At 38.1% G+C, this 10,974-nt stretch overlaps 1 pseudogene; it reads right to left on the bottom strand.

Annotated features, from left to right (window-relative positions):
- Positions 1-10,055: 10,055 nt before the first annotated feature.
- LOC102439437 lies at positions 10,056-10,663 on the bottom strand (annotated as a pseudogene).
- Between the last annotated feature and the right edge of the window lie 311 nt (positions 10,664-10,974).

Here is a 10,974-nt window from a genome sequence, read left to right as displayed (position 1 = left end):
GGTACAGTATGCAGTATGGTCTAAAGATACATAAAACTTCAATCCATGCGGTGTTCGCAAATATAAATTAGTAACACAACTGAATAGAAAGTAACACTGAGAAGAGAGTAACCACTATCGGCTAGAGAATGATCCTAAGATTTTTCAAGCACTTTGGTAGACGATGCTTTCTGGGAATTTCAATACTATCCTGTAAAGCAAATTCTCATTCCCTATGTGTTCTCAAGGAAACAAAAGATCAAACACCTACTAGGAAATTCTAGGCAGCAAATAAAAGGAAAAACAACAACACTCAAAGCAACTTTAACCAGAAGAACAAAATTGTTAACTGCAGGCACTATGTTGTGCAGGTGATCTCTAGAATTTATTCATATTGTATAACTGCAACTTTATACCAGTGACATAAGCCAGCCACAGAAGAACAAATACTTCATGTTTTCACTTATATGAGGCATGCAAAATAGTCAAATTCATAGAAGTGGAGAATAGAATGGTGATTGACAAGGGATGGAGGGAGATGAAAATGGGGAACTATTGTTCAGTAGGTATTATGTGTTTCTTTTTTATCACTAGTGAAGTTTTCCTAGAAGTTTCTCAGCAAGTTTCTCTTCCCACCTCATTAGCTACAACTCTAACTGCCTGTTCCCTGACAAGGGGAATTGAACAGGCTGATATTTATCTGATTTGCACCAATAGGTGACCTTTCCATTTCTTAAATATTGAACTACTTATGGATTACTTGTTAAATAGCTGCTCACTCAGGACCGCCTAGTGCCCCTCCAGCCCTAACCTCAGTAGATCCTGGGAAACCCCTTGCAGCAAGGGGCCTGCTGAACCCGTCTCCATGTTACAGCAGGCTTCCCTTCTAATTGGTGGATGCCTTTGTAATACCAGTTGCAAAATATTGTAGAGGAGGATTGGGATTACTGTGCTTAGTTGTGTGAAACTTGTGGCTATATGGAGGTCAGTGGGTTCCCCGATCAAATTCAGTTTTGTTGAAAAAGCAGAAAGGGCTGGTGACGAAGCCACCGCTAGTGTCTGCTACGATAATTGGCAATATAGAAGTCTTCTTCATTCTGTGGGACAGCACTAAGAATTGTCCTTTATGTGTGGCACCCCTCAAGAAATTTTTACGTGGCTTAAACATCCTGTGTGATTTTCACTTATACAATTAAGCTAGCTAGCAACAGTAGAAAGCTGCCTTATTCCTTGCACATCACTATATATTCGATGTTGTTCTTTTGGCTGTTGTTGTATTCAAAGCATAAGTTCACTTCTATCCATATTTCCCTGAATCAGTTGACAAGTCTTAAAGTCCAACTCTGCTTTATTCAAAAGTTAAAGAACACAACATAGGATGCAATACAGGAATTTTTCAGAACAACAAAGGCATAGAACTGAATGTATCTCTTAGAATCAATCAGCTACACAAGATTTTCTATTGACTGTTCTTTTTTTCCTTAGACTGCTGGCTGCTGTTTAGTTATAGGAGTCAGTTTCATTTCACCTTAATGAAATTTCTCAGTCACCTTCCCTTCTTGAGGAGCTTAGCCCCTCAAATCTCCATTCACTGTAAGGTGAGGAAAACAAAACAAAGCTAAACAAAACAAATCAAAAAATCACCTTTCATCCTTTGTGTAATTCTATAGAACAGACTTCAACATCAAAACTATCTTCCTAGAGGGAGGCAATTATGCTCAGAGAAAAACAATTTTAGACATTAATATGCAGAGCAATTTATAAATCTTATTTTCATTAAAAGAAACTATTTCTTATTTAATTACCAAGGGACCATTTAAGTGATTCCCAGACTCCCACTTCTCCCAAAATATGACTTTTTCCCCCAATGAACTCTGCCTCTAATCAACAAAACTTCAGTACATTTCCCTAATTCTCACCATTTATTATCAGATATTAGGGTCGAGTCTCAGATGACCCTCTGTGATAAGAACCTTATAAAATGACTCTAGAATTAGTCATTTCAGAACAGTATATATTTAGCCTGAAAGATAACTCAACTAAAGAAGCAATAAAGTGATATTGAATATGTTTGAGTATATAGCCAATTTTATGTAGCCTAGACACCAGAAAATGATATGTAATAGATAGAAATATCTTCCTATTTCCAACATCTTTAAATTTTTTTTGTTGATTTCAGAGAGAAAGGGAGGGGGAAAGAGAGGTTGAAACATCAATGATGAGAGAGGACCATTGATTGGCTGTCTCCTGCACGTCCCTACTGGGGATCAAGCCCACAACCCATGCATGTACCCTTGACTGGAATCGAACACTGGTCCCTTTAGTTCCCAGGCTAAAGCTCTATCCACTGAGTCAAACCAGCTAGGGCTTACCAACATCTTTTGAGAAATATACTGAAAGTGTCCCCACCATGCATCTAGACTAAATGAAGACAACAAAGAAATGTTTTCAGAGAATAATTCTATAAATAAAACTGTGTGGGTCAGGTTTATAAGTTTGAAATATTAAAACAACTATTTCTGATATTTTCTGTTCTCTCTTTACCTGTTCTAACAGAAGAGAAACTGTTCTATGCTTACTGCTCCAGGGAAGGATATGCTGCCCTAAAGCAGTTTCTTCTAAGTTTTGAATTTCATATGGTTCATATTTGAGGATAGTAGGAAAAACCCAGGCATAAACAATAGGATTTGGAGAGATACATGGAGAAACAGAGAGTGAAATGCCCTTCAGACTGGGGAAAATAATGTCTAGATTGAAGCTTGAAGGAGAAGGACATGTAAGTGGTGGTGGGTTTTAAGGGCAATTTTCTTTGAAGTCTGTTTTCCTGTCCCATAATCCAGGAGAGAGAGAAAAAAACATGTCAGCAGTCTTACATAATCTAACAGTAGAAGAAACATATATTTCACTTTCCAGGTAGAACTAGGCAGAGAAGGACAGAAGGGTTAGAGAATCTCCCACCCTCCAAATGGATAGCTGTATGGAAAACCTAGCAGATGAGGGAGAGAGAGAGAAACATTGATGTGAGAGAGAGAAATTGATCAGCTGCCATGTACAAGATAAAGCTCTAGCCAATCGAGCCCACCGACTAGGGCCCTAGCAGATGATGTGACCTTATGGAGTTTCCTGGATAGTAACATAAGAATGATTTCCTTCAGTGGGACTTTGAGTATTGAATGAAGGATGGTTCCATGGCAGCCCATATGCACTGACAACTAAGGACAGGACAGAGTGATGAATGAATTGCTAAATACCATCATGGACAGATGATGATGAGAACCAGATGGCCCTCTTTCAGCCGCAAGTAACAAACAACCCAACAAAACAACAGCTTAAGCAATAGATGTTCTTTACCTCACATAACAAAACCCCAGGAGATCTGGTTAATTTAGAAGCAAACTGATGTCATGGAGGCCCTGAGGTTTTTCATATTCTTCTTACTCAACCTCAGCTGTTGGCTTGGGTTGCATCTTTTCCTCAAGGATTAGTGAACAGCTACCATAGACCTCGGCATCATATTTACTGCATCCAAATAAAAGAAGGGTACTTTCTCCTTGAAAATCTCTCTTTATTAGAAAGAAGAAAGAAAAACTTGCTTAGGATGCTTAATCCAATCTTTCTATTTTAGAGGACATGCTCATTTTACCTAAAATACAGGCAAATTCTGAATTTTGATGGAAGAAAGGTGAGATAAAGGGGCTTTGGGGGAAGGTAGAATGAATGTGTTTATCAAGTAAAAATACATCAGCCACAACCAAAATTCCATGTCTCTGTATCACGTGACTATGGAGTACATACTCCTATAGCCATGAAAAAAGGAAAAGGATTTGTTCATTGACATTGAATCTTTAATATTGGCAGAATTATTTCACTAAAAACAAAACCAAGCCCAAAAATTTTTTCAATGAGCTATATGAAAATATGGTTATATTTTCATATAATTTCACAATTAAGTCTGTAAAATTAGAGTTATAATAGATATAGCTAACAAGAGAGAAATATATAATCATGTGTCATATATTTTTGGAAGGGGCAAATATGCAAAGTTATTAGGTTTATTATTAGTTCCTTATGGTGCAATAACAAACACCATCCATAAGTGACCCAAGATGCTCTTTCTGCTTTGCCTGGATCCTGGGATAACAGGGGTTGAGACTCTTCTTTGTCTGAGCAAGAGTGGGGCTATATCTACCGCACTTTCTCACTTTCATAGTTTGATTGCTAGATAGAACAGGATGCTCAGTTAAATTTGAATTTGAGAAAAGCAGCAAATAATATTTAAGTATTAGTATGTTCCAAATATTGAGCAATGCATATTTATGTATAATTTGTTGTTAATCTGAAATTGAGAATTTTATTTGCTAAATATGGCAGCCCTTCATTAACCAGAGAAGTTGACATGTGCCAGGGCTGCCCAAGTCTCCAAGTGCTCCTGGATACCCAGATTTCCAAGGTATCAGTTTTCAGCAGCAGTACCATAAATTTAAACAATCAGGCCCAGAGGTAGCTGCAATGCAGGTTGTGGCTATACCACCTTTCCAAATTACTCAAAAAAAAAGGGGGAGGACAGTGGGGGGTGAAGGCTCCTACAAATGGACCATGGGTAGCAGAACATCCTGGTGCCAGCATTCTGCCTCCTTGGACAATGGGAGAAATAAGCATGTAAGAGTTCTCTTGTCTTGCTGACCAAGCTTTGCATTACTTTCCTGGCCTCCTCAATGGCCATCCTTCCAAGAAGATGAGAGTCATTTTTCATTTTTATGAAACTCCACTCCACTCTTGAGCCAAGAGGCAAGTGAGATATATATCTGCTCTTCTGCCATGGACACAGGATCATTTCTGATTTCTTTATAATACATGCAAAAAGACTCTAGTTCCTGGGACAGTGTTTGACATATGGTAAGCATTTAATAATTTTTTACAGAGTGAATAAATCAATTGATTTTACTTTGGGATTGGTCATAACTCAGAGGAAATACATTTTGGGAAAATAAAGCTTGACATTCTCTGCTTTCAGAATTCACAGGCTGAGCAAACTTACAGGTAACTCCTACTAGCACCATTTTACACTGATGAAGCATAACTTTGTAGAGCTGAAATTTGTCAGAGTCCACTTTAATCAAGTGATCAAAATTAATGCAACCCATGATGGAAGAAAATGGAAACTGGATGCAACCTAAAAGGTTGCAATAAGAATACCATATCATTTCTGTGATATTCTTGCCAAAATTGTTCAAATTGAATCTAGAATGCAATCATGAGGAAATATCAAGCTCAACTTGAGGGATATTCTACTAAATAACTGTCCTGTAATCTTTAAAATTCTGAGAAACTGTCCTGCACTGAATGGCACTAGTGAGAGTCATAGCTAAAAGCAGTGACCTTCACAATTGACCTTTTAAAAATATTTTATTGTTGAAAGTATTATAGATATTACAGATATCCATTTCTCCCCCCCATTGACCCCTCCACCCCTCACCACCTCCCACTCACCGCCCCCTCCCAGGCCTGCATCACACTATTGTCTGTGTCAGTGGGTTATGCAGCTATGCATATAAGTTCTTTTATAATCTCTTCCCACCAACCCCTCACCCCTTCCCTCTGAGATTCGTCACTCTGTTCCATGCTTCTATGTCTCTGGATATATTCTGTTCATCATTTTATTTTGTTCATTAGATTCCACCTGTGAGTGAGATCATGTGATATTTGTCTTTCTCCGACAGGCTTATTTCCATAATTGGCCTTTTTAATTATTGGAACATTTGATGAATCTGGAATAAAATCTAGAGGGTGGAGGGTATATTTTAATATTAACTTCCCACTCTTGATCATTGTACAATGCATATATAGGAGAATGTCCTAGTCTGTTGAAATATAGCTTAATTATTCATTGGTGATCATTATGTCTGACAGTTACTGCTACAATCATCATGAAGATATCATGCCTGGAAACTACTTTCAAATCATTCAGATAAAGCAGTTTTGGTGCTATCCTCATAACTTTTGATTTCAATTGAAATTATGGGTAAATAAAAATTAAGCAACAATAAACTGGGAAAATATCAAGTGAAGCCCTTCTGGTGTTTGACATTGTTTCCTAGTGAAAGTAGCACAGTTACAATGAACTAACTAGAATAGGCAGGGCAGCTGAAGTAGATGAGAAACTAGGTAATTTCAGAATGGGGCTGGGACCATAGACTTTGTGAATCCCACAGAGAAGGTTTTTTGTTTGCAGGGTATCTGAGAAGCCAGACTTTAGGGTGACTTTCTTTAGCCAGAGTTTGAAGGTCTCCTGAAAAATGTATTTACTGTGACTAAGAAAGAGAACTAAAAATTACTAAAAGCTATTGATAATTTCCTTTTAAAAATAACATGTATGTGGTTTGTTATGCATAGACATTCTTTGGAATGCATTTGCTCTGGGGAGGGGAATTGGCTGACCAAGGATTGGGCAAGAGGGAGATCAGTATTGTGTACTCTTGAATTGTGCACTATGTGCATGCATTTCCTGTTCACAAAAGTAAATAATAGTTACACATACATAGTCATTATTTTGAGTGTACCTATGTTTAAATAGGGGATCGCTATCCATTCTTCTGATTGATAAAGGAAATGGATTCTAGGTATGGAAATGTATGGTGAGCAAAGAAGCAAACATTCACATTTCTTCTCTCAGACAATTTCAGTTTATTGAAGTCATGGATATTTCAACTGTTGGTATGTTTTCTTCAATCTATTTCTGTAAGCCTTAGAACTAGTATATATGACTCCCCAATGCTGATAATATGCTGTATGTCAATTTCAGCTTTGTGTGTTATTGAATGTTTTTGTTTGTTTATTTGTTTTTGGGAGTAACTATGGGTATTTTAGAAAAATTCCAGTAATTATGCATTAGAGCCTTTTAGGCAAATGCTATGATACATTACAATTCATAAACACACAAGTATTTGGATTACAGACCAAATGGAATTAACTTTAAGTTTGAGGGTTGACGCAATAAAAAATTTTAATGATTTTGTTAAGAACAACTCCAAAACTGTAGATTATAATTATAAAATATTAATAAACATAAATAGATTGAACAGTATAGATAACCATGTTCAGTGAAATAGCTATATTGATTTTAAGTCATGTTCCAAATGCAGTATAAAATTCTTAACTTCAAATAACAGAAAGCTACTGTACCATATTAGCAGTAAATATTCTGTATATTGATTCAGATATATAAAAATTATTTGACAGCCCATTGATCATTTTAGGCATCCTCATATTCTCTTTAAATATGAGAAATATAGCAATGTGCTTCTTGTTATTCAGAGAATCAAGATTCATAGAATGTAGACCCAGCACTGTCACTTAATATCTGTGTTAACAGGAGGATATTAATAACAGGGCAGCCTAACTTACAGGATATAGTGAACATAAAAATACATTCCATATGTAATTTTGTAAAGTGTGCTTTGAAGATTATATCATTCTATGAATATGTATAATTATATAAGAAATATAATACTGTGTGGGGGAGTTTGTAGAAATTATAAACTAAAAATGGTATCTGAAAAAAAATCTCTTTTTAGTAAGAATATTTTCTCATAGTTATTAGCATGTATAAATGTACACATCACATCAAGACTGTCTCACTCTTTTTTGTTTTCATTTAAATTTTTCTTTTCAATTCTGATAAATAATATATTAAAAATCATAATGAGTATGACCATTTCTCTCACTAAGTATAGAAGTTGATCAATTTATAAATTACTAAAATTTTTATTTTGACTCCTTTTAGTGTTATGGCAAAAAACACATAACCTGAAATGTACTTTTTTATCCATCTTTAAGTATATATATATATATAATTCTGTAATGCTATGTATATTGACATTGTTATAAAACAAATCTCCAGAACTTTTCATCTTGCAAAACTGAAACTATATAGGCTTTAAACAACAATTCCTAAAATCCCCCTCACCCAGCCTTGGTAACCACCATTTTACTTTTTGTTTCTATGAATTTGACTACTGTAAATACTTTAAGTGGAATCATGCAGTATTTGTCTTTTTGTAACTGGTTTATTCACTTAGTATAATGCCCTAAATATTAAATCCATATTGTAGTGTGAGACAGAATTTCCTTTCTTATAAGGCTGAATATGAATAAAATGTTCCATTTTATGTATACTAATATATCATGTTTTGCTTGTCCATTTATTCATTGATGGATATTTGGATTTCGAGTCTATTGAGAATAGTGCTGTTATGAACATGCACTTGAAAATCACTTTGAAACCCTGCTTTCAATCTTTATTCAGAAGTGAGATTGCTGTACCATATAATAGTTCTATTTTTAATTTTTGAGGAAACACCTTAATGTTTTGACAGTAGTTGCACAATTTCACAATCCCACCAACAGTGCATAAGAATTCTAATTTCTCTACATCATCACCAACACTTGATTTTTGACAAAAGGTTATAGTGGCCATCTTAATAGGTTTGATTTGATATCTCATTGTAATTTTGATTTGCCTTTCTCTAATGATGAGTGATGTTGAGTATCTTTAATTTACTGTTAGTCATTTGTATATTTGTGTATCCTCTTGGGAAATGTGTATTAACTTCCTTTGCCCATTTTGTAATGAGTTATTTGTTTTCTTGTTGCAGTTTGGAAGTTCTTCATATAAGCATACCTCCCTTTATTGCACTTCATTGTATTGTGTTTCACAAATACTGCTTTTTCTTTTTCTTTTTCTTTTTCTAATACAAATTGAAGGTTTATGGCAATCCTGTATTGAACAAACTGAAAACAAGCTGGTAAAGATTTATCATTCTAGATGCCAATAAGAATATTCATTATTGATGGGAAAAGGTCAAACATAGCAGATGTTTGGAAGAAGTTGATTCTAATGCTCATGGGTGACTTTGAGGGATTCAAGACTTCAGTGAAGGAAGCAACTGTGGTGGTGAAAATAACAAGAAACCTAAAATTAGAAGTGGAGCCTCAAGATGTAATTTCATTAATGCGATCTCATGATAAGACTTTAATGGATGAGGAATCGCTTCTTATGGTTGAACAAAGAAAGTGGTTTCTTGAGATGAAAACTATTTCTGGTGAAGATGGTGTGAAAATTGTTGAAATGACATCAAAAGCTTTAGCATGTTACATAAACTTAGTTTATAAAGCAGGGCAGGGTTTGAGGACTGACTCCTATTGTTAAAAAGGTTCTACTATAGGTAAAATGCTATCAAACAGCACCACATGCTTCAGAGAAATTGCTCTTGAAAAGTCAATCAGTTTGGCAAACTTCATTGTTGTCCTGTTTTAAGAAACTGCCACAGCCACCCAAACCTTAGCGACCACCAACCACTCTGATCACTCATCCACCATCAACATTGAGTCAAGACCCCCCCCACCACACACACACCAGTTAAACATGACTTGCTGAAGGCTCAAATGATGGTTAGCATTTTTTAGAAATAAAGTTGTTGGGGTTTTTGTTGTGTTTTTTTTTCAAAAAAAGGGAGATTCTTTATTCAAATCAGCAAACTCAGATTCTTCAAGCCCCAGCCCAGGGGGCAACCCTCCCTCCCCTCACCTGACCCCTTAGCCACAGCAAGGGTAATGGAAAATGAGAAGCCAAGATGGCCTCAGCCAGGGCAGGCTGCCTCAGCTTTTGGTGAGCCCAGTCCAGCTGTGGCAGGGTGGCGGCTGCCAGGACCCCTCCCTATAAATTGAGTCTCTGCAGCCACAGCGGTGGGGAGGCACATTTGTGGAAGGAAGGCCCCAGCTACGGAATGGATTGAGAGATCAGGGTGAAGAGGTCTGAAGAAGAGGCCCTAAATTTTGGTCCCAGGGAAGAGGCTAGTTGGTCCAATTTTTGTGGGTTTGGAGAAGGGAATGTATTAGTAAGCACAGGGGGAGAAGCCCCTATTGGGCACCCCCAGAGGAGACACACCAGGCCAGGCCCCCACCCTGGCTGAGAGGAGCTTGAGGGCTCCAGGGGGCTCTTGGGGAATGTCACTGCTAAAATATATATTTTTATATATTAACCATCCAAGGAAGGCAGGAGCAGGGCTGGGAGCGGATCACAGGATCTGGCCTGGCATCCCAGAGCCGGTCATGCCTGCCTGAGACGCCCCACGGTTGGTGCCCATCTGTAACCCAATCACGTTCTTGCCCTCTTGCAGCTGGTTGTCTGAGAAGTTCCAGGGGTTCTCCTTGGGCGTCTTAGGAAACCAGTTGGGATCCCCAGAGAAAAGGCCATCCTCCTGGGCTACTGCCAGCCCAGCCAGGTTCATCAGTGTCCGCGGCTCGCAGGCCACACTCTATCCTTCCCTGAGGTCCACCGTTTGGAAGAAGCCGGCGGGGTTGATGCCCTAGCGCTCGGCTGCTTGCAGGAACTGAGAGATCTCCTCCATCTGCTTGAAGGCCTTGGTGCAGGCTTGGATCTTCTTCAATGGAGCCTGCGCCTCAGGGTGCAGCCTGTCACACAGCACCGAACCACCCTTGAGCCGGTTCTGGGAGTTCTCCGGCCCGGGCTGGGGCCGGCCCACATCCTTGTGGCTCTGGGTGGTGATCCACTGGAGCGGGGTCTGCTCCAGGTCTGCATCGCACTGTTTCTCAATCTTCTGCTGCACCTCCCGGCTCAGCCATAGGCGGGTCCCCTGTTGGCCATTCTTAAGGGGGATGGTGGCTGAGGGGGGTGTTGGGCGGGCAGGAGAGCACGGGGCTGCAGGGCGAATCAGAAATAAAGTGTTTTTAATTATTTTCTTTTTTTTTGGTGTAATGCCATTTTTGTACACTTAATAGACTGCAGTTCACTGTAAACATAAGTTCTATATACACTGGGAAACCCCCTCCGAATTGTGTGCCTCCCTTTAGTTGGTTATTTACTTTATTGCATTTATATTCATCTCTTCCCACAGATTTAAGAAGCTTTTGACATTGTTTCTGGCTGTTGCTCCGTATTCTTGCCAATATTTGGTATTGTCACTTCTGGATTTT

The sequence above is a fragment of the Myotis lucifugus genome, unplaced genomic scaffold (assembly GCF_000147115.1).
Source record: "Myotis lucifugus unplaced genomic scaffold, Myoluc2.0 scaffold_149, whole genome shotgun sequence".
Taxonomy (NCBI): Eukaryota; Metazoa; Chordata; class Mammalia; order Chiroptera; family Vespertilionidae; genus Myotis; species Myotis lucifugus.
This window is presented reverse-complemented; position numbering and strand designations above follow the sequence as displayed.